This window comes from Saimiri boliviensis, chromosome 14 (genome assembly GCF_048565385.1).
Source record: "Saimiri boliviensis isolate mSaiBol1 chromosome 14, mSaiBol1.pri, whole genome shotgun sequence".
Taxonomy (NCBI): domain Eukaryota; kingdom Metazoa; phylum Chordata; class Mammalia; order Primates; family Cebidae; genus Saimiri; species Saimiri boliviensis.
Window position 1 is genome coordinate 17,437,294 of NC_133462.1, and position 23,269 is coordinate 17,460,562.

Consider the following 23,269-nt stretch of genomic DNA (forward strand, 5'->3'; position numbering starts at 1 on the left):
CAGATAATTTTTGTAGCTTTAGTAGAGGCAGGGTTTCACCATGTTGGCCAGGCTGGTCTTGAGCTCCTGACCTCATGATCCACCCGCTTTGGCCTCCCAGAGTGCTGGGATTACAGGTGTGAGCCACCATGCCCAGCCATCCTTCACTTTATTATCCCTTCCTCTTCCTTCAAACTGCATGTTCATGGCTGGGCGTGGTGGCTCACACCTGTAATCCCAGCACTCTGGGAGGCCTAGGCAGGTGGGTCACCTGATGTCAGGAGTTCCAGACCAGCCTGGCCAACATGTCGAAACCCCATCTCTACTAAATGTACAAAAATTAGCTCTGCGTGGTAGCATGCGCCAGTAGTCTCAGCTCCTCAGGAGGCTGAGGCAGGAGAACCACTTGAACCTGGGAGACAGAGGCTGCAGTGAGCCAAGATCGCACCACTGCACTCCAGCCTGGGCGACAGAGCAAGGCTCCTTGTTAAAAAAAAAAAAAAAAAAAAAAAATACCAAAAAACCCCTGCAAGTCCAAAGCCTTCTCCTCGACAGCATCTGCCACAGTTATCATTTTACATCTGTCCATACGGTCCTTGATTAAAACATCTCCTGCGATGGACGGGCAGCCCCATGAGGACAGGGCTTGCCTCTTCTGGCCACTGCTTTGTCCTCAGCCCAGGCCTTGCCCAGTACAGGGGCTCAGCAGTCAATTGGTGGTTAAGAGCCAACTGCACAGTCCTAGGCACTGGCTCTACTACTCCAAGCTGTGTGCCCCTGGACAAGTAACTCAACCTCTCTGGGCCTTGGTGTCCTCATCTGCAAACAGGGGGTAGTGATAGTCCCTACCTCCTGGGAATGTTGAACAAGCGAGTAAGATAACACACGTAAAATATTTACAACAGTGACTGGTGCCCAGTGGGGCCTCACTGCAGCCTTGCTGCTGTTATTATTGCCATTCTTGCTGCTGAATGATGAATGAATGAATGAATGAAGAAACAAACTACAGAGGATGCTGGGCATGGTCCCCTTTGCAGAGCAAATGTGCTAGTCTTACTTCTCCAGGGCTGGGAGTGGGGAACCTGATGGGCTGTTACTGTCTGATGATAGGTCTGCCTTTCCCATGGACTAGGTGACCCAGGAGGGTAGGGCCCGGGCCCATCTTAGCCACCCTGTCCCCAGCCTTGCCCAGCACAAGGTAAGGTAAGGTATGGCAGAAAGTGCGGCTGAACGAAGATATGGCGCAAGGAGACCTCCATGGACACAGGCACACCCAGGTACTTCCAGGGTCACCCAGAGCGACTGAGTGAGGCCTAGCCTCACGGAAACTGCCCCCCATGCAAGCCAGACCCCAGGAACGTGCTCCCACAGAGAGGCTCAGGGACCTACGCTCAGACACCTGGAAGTCCCCAGCAGACAGGCACCTGCTGTCACACACGTGGACACTCGGTGACCCAGCCCCAGCCCCAAGAAAGGTACGGCCTTCACACGTGCTCAGGCTGGCTCCAGTGGCCAGGCAGTGGACCCTCGTTCCCCTGTAGCCAGTCTGGTCCTCCCTCTCCCCTCCCTCCTGAGGCCTGGCCAGCTCACCTCCACCACGCTCTTTCCCATTTCCTGGGCCACCCTCAACGGGGCGGGCCTGTGGACAGACAGGCTTCCAGCTGGGAGAGGAGAGTAGATCCAGGGCTCCGCAGGCCCTCGACGTAGGCACTCACTGAGGACTGGCTGGGTTCTGTGCTCCAGCCTCCGGGGCAGCGGTGACGCGGCCAGGAGTTGAGCCTCGGCTGTGGCTGTGGCTTCCACCCACGGAGGGCGGGAGGGAGGCGGGGCTGAGCCTGGGGCCCCGGGTGGGTGGGCCTGGGCCACGTGGCCCACAGCTGCCAGGACAGAGAGCAGGGCTGGGCGGGGACCCCAAGACAGCCTGTGCTTCAGCAGGGTCGGTCTCCCACCAACGGGCACACCCCGCCTCACCCCCCCCAGGCCCGGCTAGGTGCCAGGAGCCAGAGGCAGTGTGAGTACACAGCAAGGCTGAGTACCTGCGAGGCCGGCCAGGCAGCTACGGGGCAGCCAGATTCGAAGCAAGGAACTGGGGTGTGTGCCTGGGGACAGCTGGGGAGTGACAGGGCCACTAGAGGGGTGGGCGGGTGGGCTCTGACGCGGAGGCAGAACTGGAAAGCTGGAGCCGACTTTTCCTCCACACCGACCAGCTGGGATTCCAGCAAATGCCCAGCATGGGCTAGAGGAAAGGGGCCACTCTGTCCGTCACCCATGAGGAGGAATCTGAGACTCAGCATGACCGGGGAAGGGGCGAGGTCAGGGGAGACCACGGTGAAGCCCCTGCATCACCATCCGGAGGTGGGAGAATGGGGCTGGGAGGTGTGGATGGCCCGAAAAGGAGGGAGGGAAGCCGGGCGGTGGAACTCCATGCTGGCGCCGTCTCACCGGGATGAAACTAACCCTGCTGAAAACAGGCAGCTCAACGCAACAGGGGCTACTCTGGGCCAGGCCCTGCTCTTGCCACAGGTGTGGGCTCAGGCGCCTCGCCTCACCGCTGCCCTAAAGGGGACAGGTCCTTCAGCAAGGCCCCGTTCCTCAAGGAGGAAGCTGAGGCCGGGAGCTATGCAGTGACTTGACTTCCTTGGGGAAGTCAGCGCGGGGATTCCCAAGCAGGGTGTCAGTCCCAGCGTCTGTGCCCTTAACCAGCTGCTCCGAGTATGAGCCTGGTGTGATCACAACCCCCATTCTGGAACAGGAGAAAAAGACGCTCTGCCCACACCCCTCCCTCCCTTTCCAGTCCCACTTCTTGTGCAAAGGTTGGCCCGAGGCAGAGCTCGCAGGTGTAACTGTTTCTCCTGTGAACACCGCCTGCTCCCCGCAGCCCCCTGGAGGGCCGCCTGGTTCAGCCCTTCTCACCGTCGGGCCCCACCTCAGGCACCTGGTTCTCCAGGAAGCCCTGCCTGCCACCCCAGGCTGGGTCAGGTATCCCCCGGGCTCCGCCCTAGCCCTGCCCACTCCGCCCTGCACCTCCTCACGTCAGCCCCGGCCACCCAGGCGGTCGCTGTCTGCAGCCTGCCTGCCTCTCATTCATTCACACCGTTACTGAGCTCCAGGCACACACCAGGCACACCTGTGGGGGGCCCTGAGAATTCAGCCCTGAACAAACTCCACAAAACTCCCTGCCCAGGGGAGCTGACATCCTAGGGGGGCTCCACCAGGGGCTCCAGTCCGGTAGGTGGCAGGGACCAAGGCTGCTGGGTGCCCAGACCCAGGACGGGTGCCCAGGCCATGAGGAACCCAGGGACAACAGTGAGCAAGTGCCCAGGCACACAGCAGACAGAGGCGCCGGGGTCCTTGTCACTGCCCTGCTCTGGCACACCCCTGTCCCCACAGCCTGCTCCCTGAGGACAGATGCTATCTCACACAGAGCGTGGGCTGGGAGGCGAGCAGTCACGCTGAGGGCCTAGAACCCCCATCTCCACCTTCTGTCCAGCCCCTGCCCACAGTGAGGAAGGGAAGTCCAGGGAGGGGCTCGGCCCTGGACCACAGCAGGGCAGGTCTAGGGGATCAGAAGGCCCAGATCTCAGGCCACCGCCTCCCGGTGGGGTAAGGGTGGGGCACCTGTCGAGTAACCACCCAGAGTGGAGCCAGGTGGGGCAGCTCTGCAAACCAGACGGGCAGGTTTTGGCTCTGGTGGGAGCAGGTAAGGACTGGACAGCTCTGGACAGCTGCAGGAAGCGAGATCCCCAGGGGAGGGGGCGGGAGCTGCAGTGGGCGATTCACAGCGATTCCCACTTTGCCACATCTTCGCCCATCTACCCTTTTTCTTCCTTTCCTTCTCTGTCTCTGTCTCTATAATACAGTCATACAGTTCAAAAGCCAAAAGGCACCAAAGGGTGAACTGTGACAGGATGTCCTCCTTCCACCCAGGCCTGGCTCATCAGCCCTGGAGGCAACCCCTACTAGACTTTCGGGTTTTTTTTTCCTTTCTGAGAAATCCTACATGTGTCTATGGATACACACATGATTAGCTGCTTTCTTAAAAAAACAGAAATGGCAGCTATGTAACATGCAATATTCTCTACTTTGCTCTTCTCGAAAACATTCTGTGGCTCTCCCACGCTGCTGGCACTTGGGAGGAGCTTGGCAGCATCCAGGGGAGGCGGGGACACATGCTGGACCGGGCAAGAGCTCTCCTGGGTACACACCCCAGCATGAGGCAGACCCATGAGCAGGGAGCACGCGCGGGAAGAGACTGGAAACAGGACACACGCTTGTCCCCAGGAGGTGGCGAATGAAGGGTGACCTACTGGCTCCATGGCACAGTGCAGACAGGGAGAATGAATGAATGACTGCAGCTACACGTGCATGAGCATCAAAGACGAGGCCACACGGAAGAAAACATCACTCCATCCTCGGACCTCAAGCTTCAAAACCAGGCGAAAGGAAACTGCTTCATGCTGCGTACAGAGCCGGCAAACCGAGAGAAAAGCAGGCATGTGATGACCCCAAAAGTCAGGAGAGTTGACCCAGCACGGTGGCTCACACCTGTAATCCCAGCACTGTGGGAGGCCGAGGCAGGAAGACTACTTGAAGCCAGGAGTTCGAGACCAGCCTGGCCAACACTGTGAAATCCCAACTCTACTAAAAACACAAAAACTAAGGCTGGGCGAGGTGGCTCACGCCTGTAATCCCTGCATTTTGGGAGGCCGAGGTGGGTGGATCACCTGAGGTCAGGAGATTGAGACCAGCCTGACCAACACGGTGAAACCCCGTCTCTACTAAAAATACAAAAATTAGCTGGGTGTGGTGGCGGGTGCCTGTAATCCCAGCTACTCAGGAGGCTGAGGCAGGAGAATCACTTGAGCCCGTGAGGCAGAGGTTGCAGTGAGCCGAGATGGCACCCCTGCACTTAAGCCTGGTCGACAGTGAGACTGAGACTCCACCACACACACACACACACACACACACACACACACACACACACACAAATCAGCCGGGTGTGGTGGCACATGCCTGTAATTCCAGCTACTCAGGAGGCTGAGGTACGAAAACTGCTTGAACCTAGGAGGTGGAGGTTGCAGTAAGCTGAGATTGTGCCATTGCACTCCAGCCTGGGTGATGGAGTGAGACTCTGTGTAAAAAAAAAAAAAAAAAAAAAAAAAAAATTAAATTTTTAAAAAGAGTGGCTGCTTCTGAGGAAGGGAGGGCCTGGGAGCTTTTGGGGGTTGGGGGAGGCTGGCACCATCTGTTTCTTCACCTGGAGGGTGGCTACATATATTCTTCCCTTTATAGTAATTGGTTATGCTATACATTTCTGTTTTATGTAATTTTCAGTGTGTATCCTAACAATTTATAATTACGATTTTAAAGAATATATACATATATATTCAGTTGTCCCTAGGCAGCTGAGGAGGCTGCCTCCAGAACCGCCGCAGGGGGTACCCCATCCAGGGACGCTCATGTCCCTCGGTCAGCCCTCCGTAACCTCAGATGGAAAAGCTGGCCCTCCAGAGGCCATTTTCAGTCCCTGGTTGGTTGAATTGGTGGGTGCAGAACCCGTGATACTGAGGGTAAACTATATATCCAGTAGTTCCCCTTATCTGCAGGGGATGTGTTCCGAGACCCCCAATGATGACTGAAACTGTGGACAACATCGAACCCAACTGCCGTCAGCTGCAACACGTTTCAGAAGTTCCTGTCTTCCGCCCCCAAATCTCATGCCTTTTCCATCTTAACCAAGCACTTACGCCCTGTGGCTGTAGCTTTTGCAGTGTGAGGTGTGACAGTAAACCTAGCACAATTCTTTCCCTTCTTCACAATTTCATAGACAAAAGGTTCATTCTTGCCAGGTGTGGTGGCTCACGCCTGTAATCCCAGCACTTTAGGAGGCCGAGGTGGGCGGATTGCTTGAGGTGAGCAGTTTGAGACCAGCCTGGCCAACATGGTGAAACCCTGTCTCCACTAAAAATACAAAAATGAGCCACCTGTAATCTCAGTTACTTGGGAGGGTGAGGTGGGAGAATCGCTTGAGACCAGGAGGCAGAGGTTGCAGTGAGCCAAGATGGTACCACTGCACTCCAGCCTGGATGACAGAGCATGAGTCCATCTCAAAAAATATATAAATAAAGAAAATGAATGAACTGGTTATTTCTGGAATTTTCCATGCACTTTCGAGCCGTGGTTGATCCCGGGTAACTGAAGCCACAGACGCGCTGCACACGTGTGTGTGTCTTGGTGATCCTCCCCTGCCTTGATCTTGGCGGAGCCCTGCCTGGCTGCCTTGGCAGCTGTGTGGAAGACTGTGATGTCTGGAGCCGGTCCCCACGGGGCCAGACTGGTGGTTTCCTGCCTTTTGCTCTTATAATCGGTGAAGCAGCACTCATTGTGTGCAGCTCTTCTTTCACAGGTGTGCAAGGGTGTCTGTGGGTAAATGCCAAGCAGAGTTTACCGCTGCCGAGCGGCCCCTCGTGAAGGCGGTCCCCGCTCACAGCCCCTTGGCAGGGCCAGGGCCTGTCTCCCCTCCACCTTGCAGCACGTGTGTGGCCAGTCTCTCTGATCATTACTGATATGTGAGGCCTGGCCCCCCTCAGCCTAGTTTTCATTTGTATTTTTCTATTTAGTAGGGCTGAGCGTCTTTCATACGTATAAAAGCCATCAGAATGTCCTCTTCCGCTAAGTGTCTATTCAAAGCCTTTGCCTTTTTCTGCTAGGTCAGGGAGACCTTTGTAAATCTAATCTGATTGTATCCTCTCCTGCTAAAAACCTCCTCGGCCAGCAGAGCTAAAGCCGTCTCCTCACTGGGGTCAGGCCAACCTCTCTGTCCCCATTTCTGCACACTCTCCGCCCCCAATCACCTGCCCCCAATACATGCAACCTCCTTCCAGGTTCATGGAGTCCATCGACAGAAATCCAATGTGAGTCTATCACGTGCCGCCCGTGCGGGGTTGGAAATGCAGCGTGGGCCCCACCCCATCAGGCTTATAGTCAAGCACCACTCCAAAATATGCCAAAGTCCAGGCCAGGCGCGGTGGCTCAGGCCTGTAATCCCAGCACTTTGGGAGGCCAAGGCGGGCGGATCACCTGAGGTCAGGAGTTCGAGACCAGCCTGACCAAGATGGAGAAACCCCACCTCTACTAAAAAAATCACAAAAATTAGCTGGGCGTGGTGGCACATGCCTGTAATCCCAGCTACTCGGGAGGCTGAGGCAGGAGAATTGCCTGAACCCTGAGGCAGAGGTTGCGGGGAGCCAAGATCACACCACTGTGCTCTAGCCTGGGCAACAAGAGTGAAATTCTGTCTCAAAAAAAAAGTGCAAGTCCAGCTGACACAAGCTGGCTGGAGGGAAGGGTGGGTAGCAGGCCTGCCGGGGGATGGTGTAACAGAGGCAGATGGTCGGAGAGCACGGGGAGACCAGGTGGGCGCTGAAGACAGGCCTGGGTTTTTATATTTGTAAAATATTTATTTATTTAGAGGGAAGGTCTCATTATGTTGCCCACGCTGGTCTCGAACTCCTGAGCTGAAGCCATCTGCTCACCTCGGCCTCCTCAAGTGCCGGGATTACACGTGGGAGCCAGGCCTGGGTTTTGCAGATGTAACTTTGGTTGCCCTGTGAAGGACGGGATCAAGGGGCCTCACCTCACCCGAGTGGGTGTGAGGATGGGTGACGAGGAGGCAACGATGCTCCAGCAACTGACGAGACAGCCAGGACAGCAGAAGCAGGAAAGGGGGGACAGGCCTGGGCTATGTCTACCAAGAAAAGGCAACACTCGCTTTTGAGTCAGACACTGGGGCTGAGGATGAGGTGGTGTCAAGGGTGACTCTGAACCTGGACCCACCACAGTGCCATCTTCTACCAGGGGAACCTTAGAGGAGCTCCAAAATGCCAGGCCCCAGAGCCCTTTTTTTCAAGAGCTCAGTCTTGAAAAAGAAAAAAAAGAGAGAGAGAGAAAGCCAGAGGGATCCCTCTCCCCACGCTTAAGGCCTGCTGCAGCAAGAAACCTAGATGGGTTGGGACGGTCACACCGATAGAGCAGCAGAACAGGACAGAGAGCCCAGAAACAGACCCACACAAACACACCTAGCTGGTTTCTCAAAACTTATTTTTATTACGGTAAAATAAACATCACATTTATCATTGTCAACCATCTGTAAGTATACAATTCCATGGCATTAAATATATCCACAGCTGGGCGCGGTGGCTCACACCTGTAATCCCAGCACTTTGGGAGGCTGAGGCGGGCGGATCGTGAGGTCAGGAGTTCGAGACCAGCCTGACAACATGGTGAAACCCAGACCCTACTAAAAATACAAAAATTAGCTGGGCGTGGTGGCACACGTCTATAACCCCAGCTACTCAGGAGGCTGAGGCAGGAGAATCACTTGAACTTGGTAGACAGAGGTTGCAGTGAGCTGAGATCATGTCACTGCACTCCAGCCTGGGCAACAGAATGAGATTCTGTCTCAAAAAAAAAAAAAAAAAAAAGAGAGAGCGAGAGAGAATAAAGATTTCATATCAGAAACTGTGTGTGTGTGGGGGGGGGGGCGGCTAAGAAAAAAAGAACAGTGAAAACTCAAAACTCAACAGCCAAAACAAACAAAAAAAAAACACAAAAAACCAAACAATCCAATAAGAAAACGAGCAGAAGACTTGAAGAGACATTTCACCGAAGAGGACACACAGATGGCAGATAAGCACATGAAAAGATAATCAACATCATTAGCCATTAGAGAAATGCAAATTAAAGCCACAATGAGTTATCACTGCACACTTATTAGAAGAGCCAAAATAAAAAATAGTGACAACACCAAATGCTGGTGAGGACGCAAGGAACCGGGATCGCTCAAACGCGGCTGGTAACAACACGGTACAGCCACTCTAGAAAACAGTTTGATGGCTTCCTTAAAACATGCAACTGCCACACCGCCCGGCAACTGTACTTCCGGGTATCGGTCCTGGAGAAACAAAAATTGACATTGACACGAAACCCCATTTGTCAAGGTTTACGGCGGCTTTGTTTTGTAATAGCCAAAAAATTAGGAAAAGCCCAGATGTCCTCCAATGCGAAATGGTTAAGCAAACAGCGGGGCGTCCAGACCACAAATACTACTCAGAGTCAAGATCAACACAACAATCTGGATGCATCTCCAGAGAATCATGCTGAGGGGATAAAGTCAACACAAAAAGGGGGCATACCGGCTGGCTCCATTTACATAACATTCTTGAACTGACAAAATCCTAACAATGGGAAAATAGAGTGGTTGCCAGAGGTTAGGGATGGGCAGGGGGAGGGTTAGCTATAAGAAGGTATTACCAGGGATCCTTGTGATGGAATGGATGCTCTGTTCCTTGACTGTATCAGTGTCAATCAACACCCTGGTATCTGGTACTACAGTCTTGTAAGACATAACCACTGGGGAAAACTGGGCAAAGGTGCGCCAGACCTCCTCTCTGTATTCTTTCTTTCTTTTCTCTTTTGCTTTCTTTTGGCAACAGAGCCTTACTTTGTCGTCCAGCTGCAGTGCAGTGGTGCTGTAGCAGCTCACAGCAGCTGCAACCTCCCGGGCTCAAGTGATCCACCTCAGCCTCCCAGGTAGCTGGGACTCCAGGTGCGCACCATCACAACCAGATAAGTTTTTCTATTTTGTGAAGAGATGGTGTCTCCCCATGTTGCCCAGGCTGATCTTGAACTCCTAAGCTCAAATGATCCTCACGCCTTGGCCTCCCAAAATGGGAGTGGAATTACAGGCGTGAGCCACCGTGCCGGACACTCTGAGTTATTTCTTACAACTGTGTGAGAATCTACAATGATCTCAGAATTTCAAGTTTTCTTAAAAATAATAAGGATTTGGCTAGGCACTGTGGCTCACTCCTGTAATCTCAGCACTTTGGGAGGCTGAGGCAGGTGGATCACGAGGTCAGGAGTTCGAGACCAACTTGACCAACATGGTGAAATCCCGTCTCTACTGAAAATACAAAAATTAGCTGGGCTTGGTGGCAGGCACCTGTGATCCCAGCTACTCAGGAGGCTTAGACAGGAGAATCACTTGAACCCAGGAGGTGGAGGTTGCAGTGAGCTGAGATCGTGCCATTGTACTCTAGCCTCGGGGACAGAGTGAGACTCTGTGTCAAAATATAAATAAATAAACAGGAAAAAAACCAGTAATGATTTATTTAAAATACCAGATCCTTTCCCATCTGAAGGCAGGACCTCAGCCTGACATCGTGGTGGCTGACAGGGCTGGACTCAGAGGAGGCAAAAAGTATTATCTACAAAAATGAATAAACGAACAGCAAGCATGACAACGGTACTAAGAGCTGAGGCTCAGTAAGAGGTTTCCACACGCTAGCTTCTACGAGTGCTTTACATGGATGAAATAACCCTTACCCAACTCCATGTTACAAATGGAGAAACTGAGGCCAGCGGAGGCTGGGCAGGGGTCAACACATGCCCAAGGCCACCCAGCTAGAAGGTGGCAGAGCTGAGTGGCAAACCCAGGCCAGCTAGATACAGAGCCTTTGACAGTAATCTCCCCAACAGAGAGCCTCCCCAAGAAAGGCTTCGTAAGCCTGGCTAACGGTGGGAGTGGGGTGGGGAGTGGGCAGAAAGGGTAGGTGAAGAGAAGAGGCCCTCCTGTCTGTAGCTCCCAATCCAGGCCCTCCTCCAGAGAGGGCCCCTCCGTGGCGCACACAGACGTAGGCAGCACCAGTGCCCCGTTACACCTTACATAAGCTCAGAGAGAGTCAGGCGCGGTGGCTCACACCTGTAATCCCAGCACTTTGGGAGGCCGATGTCGGTGGATCACCTGAGGTCGGGAGTTTGAGACCAGCCTAATCAACATGGAGAAACCCCATCTCTACTACAGATACGAAAAATCAGCCGGACGGGACGGTGCATGCTTGTAATCCCAGCTATCCTGGAGGCTGAGGCAGGAGAACTGCTTAAACCTGGGAGGTGGAGGTTGCCTTGAGCCGAGATCACGACATTGCACTCCAGCCTGGGCAACAAGAGCGAAACTGTGCCTCAAAAATATAAAAAAAAAAGTTCAGAGAGGGCCCCATGCACATCATGGCTGCAACTGAGTCAGATGTGGTGCCCAAGGAAGCCAATGGTGATCTCCCACTTCCACTGGAGGTGGCTGTTTCAAACCCAGGTAGGGCAGGGAGGCTGTGGGCCTGCATGACAGGAGCCCAGAGCATCCTCCTGGGGCTTCCCCAGAACACAGCTCTTTCCTCTGGCCATGGGTGGAGGGTACCCTGACCCCTGCTGGGAATCATTTCTCCTGGCACAGAGCTTCATTACTCCACCCAGAGAAATCTCAAGAACCAAATATTGAGAGAGGAGCAGCCAAGTGCTGCCGGCCTCGTACCATTTACACGCAGTTTCAAATCCTGCAGAGCAATACTGGACAGATGTGGGGCCAGCGAGGCCCGGGTCCCCGGGGTAGGCACCTGGCGGCCGCACCCACAACGTGTGTTTCGTGTTTGAGCTGGGCAGCGGGCCCCAGGGTGGTCAGCAGGCGATTCTCTATTCTCATGGGGGTATCTGAAATCTTTCACAATTCACCAAAAAAGAGGTAGCGATGAAAAGGGAGGAGAATGTGTTTGTGAGTACTGGGAAGGGCAGGTGGAGGAGGGGCTTGCAGGGAGCTGGTGATGCCTGTCTTCTTGATCTGGGTGGTAGTTTCATGGCTGTTTGCTTTATAACGATTCATTAAACTGAACACGGAGGTTTTAGGCACTTTTCTGTACACACGTCAGATTTCACACCACCATGCAGGAAACACCGGGAGAGCGATCCTGACAACTGAATGCTCTCTCTGCATTTGCATGTGTCTGCAAACAGTCTCTCCTCATTGCTTTACTGTCTCTCTCTTTACCATGAGCACAACACACACACACACACACACACACACACACACACACCCGAAAGCCGTAACTTCCACCATAACCACAGCAGCTGCCTCCGGCCCCTCGTAGCTCCTGGCCTGTTTCCTGCAAGGAAGACAAAGGCCTGGAAGCAGCCCACCCTTGAGTCCGCAGGCTCAGGCCATGGCAGCCAGGTCTCTCCGAATACCAGGCACTCGCAATCCAGCTCCAATCGCAGTCCCCAGGAAGCCCTTCTGGCCTTGGGAACGCACCTGGTCCAGCACGTCCCTGCCCTGGGGCACCACAGCTGGTCACCCACCCAGAGTGGAAGGAGTTATTATTAAAGATTGGGTCAAACTTCCCCATGGCAGGGACCGCTTCTGGCTCATCTGTGCCCTGTGCTGGAGCCACAGGACAGCAGTGAGATCACTACAAAGTGTTATGTGCAGGCTCCATCCTGGTGCAAAACAAAGCGGGGGAAGGGTGCTGTTCACACCCTATTTTGCAGAGGAGGCGAGTGAAGAGCAGAGAGAAGATGTGCCAGCCCTTGGTCCCACGGTGAGTGTATCAGAACCAGGATGCCGCGGCAGGTCTCACCTCGGCAGTCCACTCACTTAACCACATCCATTCTCCTATCCTTTCTTTCTTTCTATCTATCTGTCTGTCTATCTATCTATCTATCTATCTATGTACCTACCTACCTGTCTGTATGTCTGTCTATCCATCTAATCTATCTATATCTTATCTATGTCTCTATCTCTTCTCTATATATCTCTCCTCTATCTATCTATCTATCTATCTGATCTATCTCTATCTTCTCTCTCTATCTCTAACTAATCTATCTCTATCTTACCTATCTCTCCATCTAATCTATCTCTATCTTATCTATGTCTCTATCTCCTTTCTATATATCTCTCTCCTCCCTATATCTATCTATCTGTCTATCTATCTCTACTTACCTACCTATCTTGAGACAGAGTCTTGCTCTGTTGTTCTATCTTATCTCTCTCTCTCTCTCTCTCTCTCTCTCTCTCTCTCTCCATCCATCCATCCATCTTGAGAAAGAGTCTTGCTCTTTCACCCAGGCTGGAGAGCAGTGGTGTATTCGTAGCTCACTACAGCTTCCAACTCCTAGGCTCAAGCAATCCTCCCACCTCAGTCTCTTGAGTAGCTGGGACCACAGGTACATGCCACTATGCCCTTTTAAATTTTAAATAATGATAAAAATTATTTAGAAACAATCATTTTCAAATCGTTTTGTAGAGAGGTCTCACTATAGCCCAGGCTGGTCTCAGACTCCTGGGCTCACGTGATCTGCCCACCTCAGCCTCTCAGCCTCCCAGACTGCTGGGATGTGAGCCATGTGCCCAGTCACACTCCTTCTTTCATTCGTTCATGCGCTCAACAATTCTTTTTTTTTTTTTTAAGACAGAGTCTTGCTCTGTCACCCGGGATGGCATGCAGGGGTGCTATCTCGGCTCACTGCAACCTCCGCCTCCCGGGTTCCAGCAATTCTCCTGCCTCAGCCTCCCGAGTACCTGGGACTACAGGCGCATGCCACTACACCTGGTTAATTTTTGTATTTTTAGTAGAGACAGGTTTTGCCATGTTGGCCAGGCTGGTCTCGAACTCCTGATCTCAAGTGATCCCCCAGCCTCAGCCTCCCAATGTGCTGGGATTACAGGACTGAGCCACCATGCCCAGCCATTTTTTTTAATGCTTCTACCCAATGAGCAACAACTCCTTAACACGCACTTAGCAGGTGCCAGGCACTGTTTTAGGCACTGGAGACACAGCAGTGAATAAGACAAGAGTCCCTGCCTTCATGGAGCTGACATTCTAGTGGAGACACTAGACAATATACAAGTAAACGAGTGGGAGAAGAGACGGTGTGACAAGGTGCTCTTTCAGAGGGCACAGTTGGGGAGGTCTCCAAGTGGGTGGCATCTGAGCAAAGGGATGCAGGTGAGGAAGCCACGCGGAGAATCCGGGAACAGCACTGAGGGTGGAGGGCATGGTCAGCACGGAGGCCCTAGGACTGGAAGCCGTGTGGCAGGAAGGGAGCGGGGAATGGAGCAGCTGAGGTCAAGGAGGTTTATATGAAAACGCAGAAGTGGAAGTGCATCTCCCAGAGGACCAGTCATTGGGAGGTACAGGCCCAGGGGGGACTTCCGGCCACCATCATGCTGTCAAGAAGGAAGCAGGTGGAGAGGCTGAGACAGCCACCTGGGGTGACAGGGCAGCCAAGGACAGAGCTGGGGTGGGAGACCACTCTGCCCTGAAGGTGTAACCAGCAGGCGATGCAGAAGGGGTTGCGGGGTGGGGGTGGGGGCGGCTCTCAGCTGGGGGCCTGCAGCCCTAGCAACGCAGGAGCCTGAGGACCACATGTTCACACCGCTGGTTTACTTGAAGCCGGGCACCCAGCCCTTCATTCCCAGGTCCCGGGGCAGGGAAGGGGGTCCCGAGCCTCGGTCCCTCAGTCCCTCCTACTCTACTTCTGCTGGATCTAGGAGTGACTCCAGAGTGTTTTATTCAATCCACTCGCTTTTTAAAAAAAGATTTAACTTTTATTTTAAAAAGTTACCTTGAGCCGGGTGCAGCGGCTTATGCCTGTAATTCCAGCACTTTGGGCGGCCGAGGCGGGCTGATCACCTAAGGTCAGGAGTTCCAGACCAGCCTGGCCAACATGGGGAAACCCCATCTCTACTAAAAAATACAAAAATTAGCCGGGTGTGGTGGCACGAGCCTGTAATCCCTGCTACTTGGGAGGCTGAGGCAGGAGAATCGCTTGAACCCAGGAGGCGGAGGTTGCAGAGAGCGAAGATCGCACCACTGCACTCCAGCCTGGGCTACAGAGTAAGATCCTGGCTCAAAAAAAAAAAAAAAGAAAAGGGATTATAAGACAACTGGGGAAGAGTGAGGAGACTGAGGCAGGTTTGTTTTTAGAAAGGTGTGGAATATTTCTGGCTACATGACGTTTGGGATTTGCTCTGAAATAATCAGGGAGGTGAGGCGTGCAGGCACAGGTGACAAGGCCTGGTCACAGCTGCTACCTGCTGAGCTGCTGTCAGGGACCCCAGGTGGGCACGAGATCATTCTTCTGAGTATATGTGTGAACATTTCCATGTTCAACATTTTACCAGAGGAAATGTGACCTCACTGAAAGGACAAGGAATTATGGATCACTCACCCTGTGAGTCCTAACTACTAAATCCACACACATCCTGCCTCACTAATAAGTGTAATGGTAGTAAGAGTACTAGTAACCAGAATGACATAATGACAGCAGCCCCGTTCTGAGCATCGCACAGCAGACTCACTTCATCCTCCCAGCAACCCTGGGAGGCAGCAGGAATCATTATTCTCCTGCTCCAGATGTGGGAACTCAGAAACATCTGAGGCTCAGGGCCTTGCCCAGGGTCAGAGGCTGCAGTGCTGGAGCGGGGAGAGGCCAGAGGGGGGAGTTGGATTCCTGAGCCCTTCCCTGGGGCGGGGAAGGGGTAGAGGGAGAGGAGGCAAGGGGAGCCCTCAGCCCTCCGTGAGTAGGGACAGACAGAACCACTGGCTATCATTCCCCCCATTCCCATAAAATAATAAAGGCTCTTGCAATACTCGCCTTTTTAGGAAAAACCTTTACAGCAATTAAACTACTGGGCGGCAGGCAGTCCTACCCACAGGAGCTGAAATGCTAACTGGCAGTAGAGGACTTCTGGGACCGTGGAGGGGGCTGGTGTCGAGGGGCATATCAGAGCCTGCTGGCGGGGACAGTCCCATGGCGGGGACAGTCCTCCCGGCAAGCTTGCAGTTGGCCCTAGCCACCCTCCGACTGTCAATCAGATGGTGTGCTGGCCCCAGCCCTAGAATCCAGGTGTCAGGAGCTGTAAGGGAGGCCAGAGCGGTGACATCAGCACCCTTCCCCTCAGAAGGACGTCCTGGGCCCGCAGAAGCCATCTCCCCTCTGTGGCTTCAGCCAGATTCTGCCTCAAAACACAGAAATCAAGGATGTTGCTGGGTGCGGTGACTCACGTCTTCAATCCCAGCATTTTGGGAGGCTGAGGCAGGTGGATCATCTGAGGTCAGGAGTTTGAGACCAGCCTGACCAACGTGGTGAAACCCCGTCTCAACTAAAAATACAAAAAAAAAAAAAAAAAAAAAATTAGCCAGGCGTGGCGGTGGGCGCCTGTAATCCCAGCTACTTGGGAGGCTGAGGCAGGAGAGTCGCTTGAACCCGGGAGGCGGAGGTTGCAGTGAGCCGAGACTGTGCTACTGCATTCCAGTCTGGGCACCAGAGTAAGCCTCCGTCTCAAAAAATAAAAATAAAAAAGAAAGAAAGAAAAGAAATCTGGGAAGTTTCTGCCAGGGGCAGAGGGAAGCTGGAAGGCAGGGGGTGGGGTGGGGGAGGGAGATAAGAGGCAGAGAAGCAGGGAGGGAGACACGAGTGAAATGGAGGAGGCCCAGACAGACGTCTGACAGACCAGAAATGGAAGATAAGACAGCGACAGAGGCTGCAATGCCCCCCTCGGAGGCCTTTGCTGGGCCTCAGTTGCCTCGTCTGGAACACAGGAATCACAGCCACACGTCCCTGTGGCATGCTGTGACTTAACCCCTCCATGTCAGAAGCCTGGAAAAGCACCCAGAACACGCCAAAAGCTAAAACACGTTGTTGCCATTTCTGCAAGCCCGGAGCTCTCACCCCAGCTCAGAAGCGTGCTGGAGTCTCCAGGGGAGCACTGAAAACCCCAGGCCCAGACCCCAGAGCTGGAGAGTCAGCTTCGAACAGTCCGGCTTGGGCCCCAGCAGAGAACCCTCCCCACCCCAGGTGCAGCCAAAGGGTGGGGAGGAGATTGGGGAGTGGGCAGGAGGGCAGATCCAGCCCCAGGCCTGGGCAGGGGAGGGTGTAAAGTGAGACTGAGACCGAGTGATGGGGGGGCAGTGCCTAGAAGGCCCTCTCCGGCTCACCCTCCCCCACCTAGGGCCATCAGGAGTCTGGGGCCTGCTGAGGAATGCAAGGAATGAAGCCAGGCCTGGCACGGCCATCTCCGGGGTCCCCTCCCCCTTCACAAACTCCCAGGAGCCACTGCTGGTCCAGCCGCCTCCAAGCCATCACTCGGGCCTCCCGGCCTGAACACCCCCTCCCAGCTCCCTCCTCGGAGCTCTGGCCCGAACCTTTGTCCTGCTGGGTACCGACACTGGCCCAGCTCAGGCATCCCCCTGAGTGTACTTCCCAGTGTCTGCAGGAGGAGCAGTGGATGAACAAGCGTGACCCCCAGAGCTGGCAAGGGGCCTCGAGGCTGATTTCCAGCTCTGGCAGGAGGGAGGCCTGAGGAGGCTTCCCAGAGGTGCTGACCTTTAAGCCAAGAGCCACAGAATAAATGAAGTCAGAGCACTCCACAAAGGCCAGCGAGGCTGGGGTGCTGCAGGCAAGCGGGGAGGGGCGGGCCCTGCCAGAGCTGCTGGAGGGATGAGCCGGCCCCTCCCCGGCAGGGGGCTCTGGGGGAATCGGCTGTCATCTCCATTGCACCTGCTGTCCTCCACCTGTCACAGTGCGGAGGAGGATGGAGAAACCCCCACTGACCCACTGGAGGGTGCTGGGGTATCCCCGTATCTTGCCACCCCCGCAGTGTAGGGAGGGGCCCTGGCTCCTTCCTGCCATGCTGTGGGGAGACCCCAGCTGAGCTACTCCCCGCATCCCAGAGCCTGTTCCCTGATAATGAAACCATAAGCTGATTAGTCAAGGCAAACCTTTAATTAGCCCTTGAAATCGTTCAGGAAAATTATAGCCTCCTTTCCGGGCGCTCTGCCCACCCTCCGTCAGGGTCCAGGGGTCGTGCCAGGGAAGAAGCGGCGAACGGGGGAAGTGGCCTCCTGCCACAGCCATGAGGCCCTCCCCCAGCAGGGCCAAACCTACGGTGCAGGGCATCTCACGGGAGCGGGGGGCACAGACCCCCTGCCACATCATGAACTACCCCTGGATAAACCCCACAAGAGACCGGCAAGGCCTCGGCTGGAAAAGTCTGAATGAGAAGACATCAACAAATGGTGAGACATACCACGTTCATGGATCGAGAGACTCAGTGTTGGGTGTGTGCGCGAGCACACGTGTATATACACTGACGAGATGCTTGTCTAATATGCAAAGGGAACTACAAAAAGTCAAGCATGGGCTGGGTGCAGTGGTTCACACCTGTAATCCCAGCACTGAGGCGGGCGGCTGGCTTGAGCTCAGGAGTTCGAGATCAGCCCGGGCAACGTGGTGACGTCCCATCTCTACAAAAATACGAAAAACACAACACAACAAAACAAAAAACAACTGAGAACAGGATGGCCAACATGATGAAACCCTGTCTCTACTAAAAATACAAAAAGTTAGCCAGGTGTGGTGGCATGTGCCTGTAGTCCCAGCTACTAGGGAGGCTGAGCAAGAGAATTGCTTAAACCGGGAGGGGGAGGTTGCAGTGAGCCGAGATCACGCCGCTGCACTCCAGCCTCGGTGACAGAGCGAGATTCTGTCTCAAAAAGAAAAAAGGAAAAAAAAAGGGGAAAGTGCCCTGACGTGGCCCTTCCTTCACAGGGGTCTTGAAGAACAAATGAAGCCCCCCACCTGACTGGCTACCAGAAAAATGCACATGAGACCACAGAGAAGATCCCACCAGATCAGCTCTAGTTTACAAAATGGGCCAAGGACGTACCAGTGGTGCCACCCTCACCTCCTAATCCGTGAAATGGGTCACACAGACGCAGCCACCTCCTGGAATTTCAGGGAGGCCCAGGCAGCAACTCGGGAGCACTGGCAGGGACACGGGGCCAGCACGCGCAAACCCTCCATTCATCTTCCCCAGGAATCACCCTGAAGATGATCCAGAATCATCTTCCGAATCCAGAATAAGGACTCCCCAGGCCCAAGGTCACACCAGGCCTTCCCCTGCCTCCAAGCAGGGGTGCCCAGATGGCTCCAGAGGCCAGGCTCTAAACGGGCAGCAACTGAGTCTGTTTACCCACCACCGAGGGCCATCACCGAATTTGTTGGGAAAAAAGAAACAATCACATTGATATTGATGTGGCAGGAACCAGGATAAGTGTGTTAGGAGCAGAATTCAGCGATGTCCAGGAACACCTGAAGCAGCCCCTTCTAGAGAAGACACGAAGGCACAGAGAGGCTCAAGCGGCCGTCAGGACTGGAATCCAGACCAACCCAAGAACCCCCTGCACTCCCCCGCCCAGAGACCTCTGCTCTGCCAGATGCCTCAGCCCCTCCCTTAGCCGAGGCCAAGCTCCTCCTCCCGAGTGGCATTTCCTCCTCCGGAAAAAACCTACCTGCTGTGCTCTACCCAGGGCGGGTCCCCATTAGACACGCTGGCAGCCTGGCTTACGACAGTTCAGTCAGTCAGCCAGTCAGTCAATCAACATTTACCCAGAGACCTCAACACCCCAATCCCTGAGAACACAGCGAGACACAGGGCAAGGCCCTGCTGTTCTACCCCTACCGCAGTGCCCTGCGGCTAAGTTATGCCAGGAGATGAAATAAACCGACAGACCCACACGTCATAATGTAAGTAACCATCACGGGGGGTGCTAGAGAGAGGGTGACAGGCTGCTCCTGGCAAGATCTCCCCGAGCGAGGCCCAGGCTGCCTGGATGGAGGGAGGGAGGGTTGAATTAGGGAGTGATGAGGAAGAGGAGTGGGAAGTGCCAGGCTATGTTCTCAGGTGGAGCCACAGGCTTTCTGGACACTTGGATGTGGAGGGGACAAGGGAGGAGTCAGGGTGATGCCAGACTCGGAGAAGCCTGTTCCTGAAACAAGACGAGGGTTGGAGGTACCTGTTCCCAAAACGGGGTCACTGAGGGATGACAGGGAATGGGAGCCTCCAGTCCGGCTGTCTCTCCCCGTCGCTCTTTGGTTCCCTGCCCGGCTGAGCGCAGGGAGGGCTGCCTGTTGCTTGGGTTCACCCTTGGGTCCCTGGGCCCTAGCACAAGGCTGGTCAAAGAATACGCACTTGGGCTGGGTGTGGTGGCTCACGCCTGTAATCCCAACACTTTGGGAGGCTGAGGCAGGAGGATCACTTGAGGTCAGGAGTTTGAGACCAGCCTGGTCAACATGGTAAAACCTCGTCTCTACTAAAACTACAAAATTAGCCAGGCATGGTGGCCTATGCCTGTAATCCCAGCTACTTGAGGGGTTGAGGGAGGAGAGTCCCTTGAATCTGGGAGGCAGAGGTTGTGGTGAGCCGAGATCGCGCCACTGCACTCCAGCCTCGGGGACAGAGCAAGGCTCCATCTCAAAAAAAAAAAAAAAAAAAAAAAAAAAAAAAAGCAGCAGCGCTTGACTCCTGCCCACAGAATGGGTGAGAACCGGAACGGACAGGAGCACGGGGAGGAGAAAACAACACAAGAGGCTTAGCCCGACGACAACCAGTGGGCTTACTTTTGCAGAAGAAAAAAATAAAAATGTTCCGAAGCCAACTAAAAAGTCTGACAGTACCAAATATTGGCAAGGAGGTGGAGGAACTAAGATCCTCAGTCACCACTGCTAGGAGCACACACAGGACCGCCTTGGGAGGCTGGGCGGCAGCATCCACTAGATGTGAAGCCACCCTACCCTCTGCCCTGGGCCATGCACTCCTGGGTATATTCCCTGAAGGAACGCACGCATTGACACCCCAGGAGATGCTACAGAGATGGCTCACACCAGTGCTGCAGGAGACAGAGAAACAGAATATTATACGGGGCTGGGCACAGCGGCTCATGCCTGCAATCCCAGCACTCTGGGAAGCTAAGGCGGGTGGATCACCCGAGGTCAGGAGTTCAAGACCAGCCTAGCCAACATGGTGAACCCCTGTCTTTACTAAAAATACAAAAAAAAAAAAAAAAAAAAAAAAAAAAAATTAGCTGGGCATGGTGGTGTGCACCTGTAACCCCAGTTATTCGGGAGGCTGAGGCAGCAGAATCGCTTTAATCCAGGAGGCAGAGGCTGTAGTGAGCCAAGATCATGCCACTGCACTCCAGCCTGGGCGACAGAGCGAGACTCCATCTCAAAAAAGACAAAGGAATATTACAAGGTAACAAAGAAGAATGACTACAGACACAGGCAGCACACGGTGGATCTCACACAGAGGCCTCAGGGGGAAAGAAGGCACAGACAAGGACATGCTGGAAGATCCCATTTATGTCAAGTTCAAAAGCAGGCAAGATGGCACTCTGTAATTCAAGAATGCACACCTCATGGTAAAAACTGTCAGGAAAAGCAGGTACACGGTGACCACCAAGGTCAGGAGAGCACTCACGACAGTGGTCATGACTGACGGGGGACATTGGGGGCCTCTGGGACGCTGTGCTCTGTCTTTACCGAGGGCTTGGTGGGGAAGCGGTGTTCGCTGTGCAATTCTTTGCTAAGCTTACCTGTGTGTTTTATGCACTTTTCTGTGGGCATGTTATAATGGACAATTATTAAAGGTTTTTGCAAAGCAGTGGAGTTAGAAGTGCTGTGTATATATATAGCATTTCAGAGTCAAATAACGTCGTGGGGCCAGGCTGCAGCAGCAGATTTTCAGGGAATGGATGACAGAACTAACTATGGAGGCCCCTGTGGGCGGCAGGAAAGGAGGGTTCCCAGGGAGAGAGGGACAGGGGTCGCCTGTAGGGAGGGCAGCAAGGGGTCTTCACCTGGGAACGGGTCTGTGGAGGGGCCAGTGCCCCGCAGGGTCCTACTGTCTCCCCACACCCAGTGCTGACCACGGACTGTGGGTGCAGCGAGGGAGGGAAGGAAAGGGAAGGGGCGCTGGCACCCCACTCAGCCCAGGAAGGCCGGCCGCCTTCCGCCTTTGGGAGTGAAGTGTGGGCGTGGCGAAACCAGGCTGGGAAGCGAACTGAAACCGCTGCACAATGCCGCTTTATCAGGAGTTCCCAGGACAGGGCCAGGTGCCTGATGGCAGGAGCAGGGAGGGCCCAGAAGGGAGGCTCTCTAGGTGAGGACCCCGCCCACCCGGTGCTCCCACCCCTCAAGGTGTCTGCTCAAAAGCTCCCGGGCAGCCTGCCTGGAATGGAGATGGCAGAACAAGGGTGGGGAAAGCAGGAGAGGGAGCTTTCTCATCCTTGGGCTTAGCCCCAGGGGGTAGGGGAAGCCGCCATAGTGATTAGGAGCCAGGCCTCCTGCATCCAAATCCAGCTCTGTAACCGAGGGCAGGTCTCCAGGCTCTCAGGCTCCTCCCTTAGGAAAGGGAGATGATAGGCCAGGGAGGTGGCGCAAAGTGTAAACCCAGCACTTTGGGAACCAAGGCGGGCGATCACAAGGTGAAGAGATCAAGACCATCCTGGCCAACATGGTGAAACCCGGTCTCTAATAAAAATATAAAAATTAGCTGGGCGTGGTGGCATGCGCCTGTAGTCCCAGCTACTTGGGAGGCTGAAGCAGGAGAATCATCTGAATCCGGGAGGCAGAGGTTGCAGTGAGCTGAGATTGTGCCACTGCACTCTAGCCTGGGGACAGAGTAAGAGTCCACCTCAAAAAAAAAAAAAAAAGAAAAAAAAAGAAAAGAAAAGAAAGAAAGAAAGAAAAGAGAAAAAAGAAAAGGGAGATAATAATATCATGTGTCTCTTGGGGCTGATGGGAGGGTTCCATTAGGTTAGTTCACAGAAGGCATTCAAACAGTGCCTGCTCATGTTAATAACACAGCTACTAGCAATGCACCTAACAGTCTTTGAGCACTTCCTATGCATGCATCCTGCTGAACATACCTTTATATCTTCAAAATAACCCTAGAAGGAGATACCATTAGCACCCCCATTTTACAGATGAGGATATCTGGGCTCAGAGAGGTGGCATGACTTGTCAGGGGTCACACAGCTAGTAAGAGACAAAGCTGGCTCTGGAGGCCAAGCCCTTGACCTCTGCTGTGTCAGATGGGTTAGGAGCTCCAGAATGGAGCCAGGGTTTGAGTGCCAGATCTGCCACGTATCTGCGGTGGGGCTGCTGGCCTGTGCCTCAGTTTCCCCTTCTCAGAGAAAGTAAAATGATCAGGAATAGACAGCTCCAAAGAAAGGAAGCTCAAGATGGCTTTCAGCAACACAAAGCTGTCCTGCTTTGCTCTTATTAAAATCAGAACCACTATGGGACCATTTGTCACCTATCTGACAGGCAAAGGTGAGAGCGTCAGGTGACAACCATCTATTCCAACAGGGGAGCGAGGAAGCCCCGGTGCCATCAGGCACTGGGGGTGAGGGCGTTAGCTGGACAACCTCCCTGGCAGCGTGAAACACTAGTGGCAACGCTAACGGTCTGGCATGGACCACGAGGCCACAAGCTCAGAGTCACATCAGAGACGTGCGCACAATCACACTTAGGCGGGCACAGCCCTGTTCATGGCACGGAAAGCCAACCATTCGTGGGGGCATGCGTGTGCATGGGACACTCGAGGCAGCATTCTGTC

At 54.0% G+C, this 23,269-nt stretch overlaps 1 protein-coding gene across 4 annotated transcripts in view; it reads right to left on the reverse strand.

Moving 5' to 3' along the window:
• PAK4 (p21 (RAC1) activated kinase 4) overlaps positions 1-23,269 on the reverse strand; it is a 51,653-nt gene that overhangs the window by 21,569 nt on the left and 6,815 nt on the right. The window contains exon 1 of one of the 4 annotated variants that reach the window (XM_010330963.3): positions 1,570-1,906. The exons of the other annotated variants lie outside the window; for them this stretch is intronic. The gene's annotated coding sequence lies outside the window, so the exon portion shown is untranslated. Of the gene's footprint in view, positions 1-1,569; positions 1,907-23,269 lie in introns of those variants that run through there. 4 annotated transcript variants of the gene reach the window in all.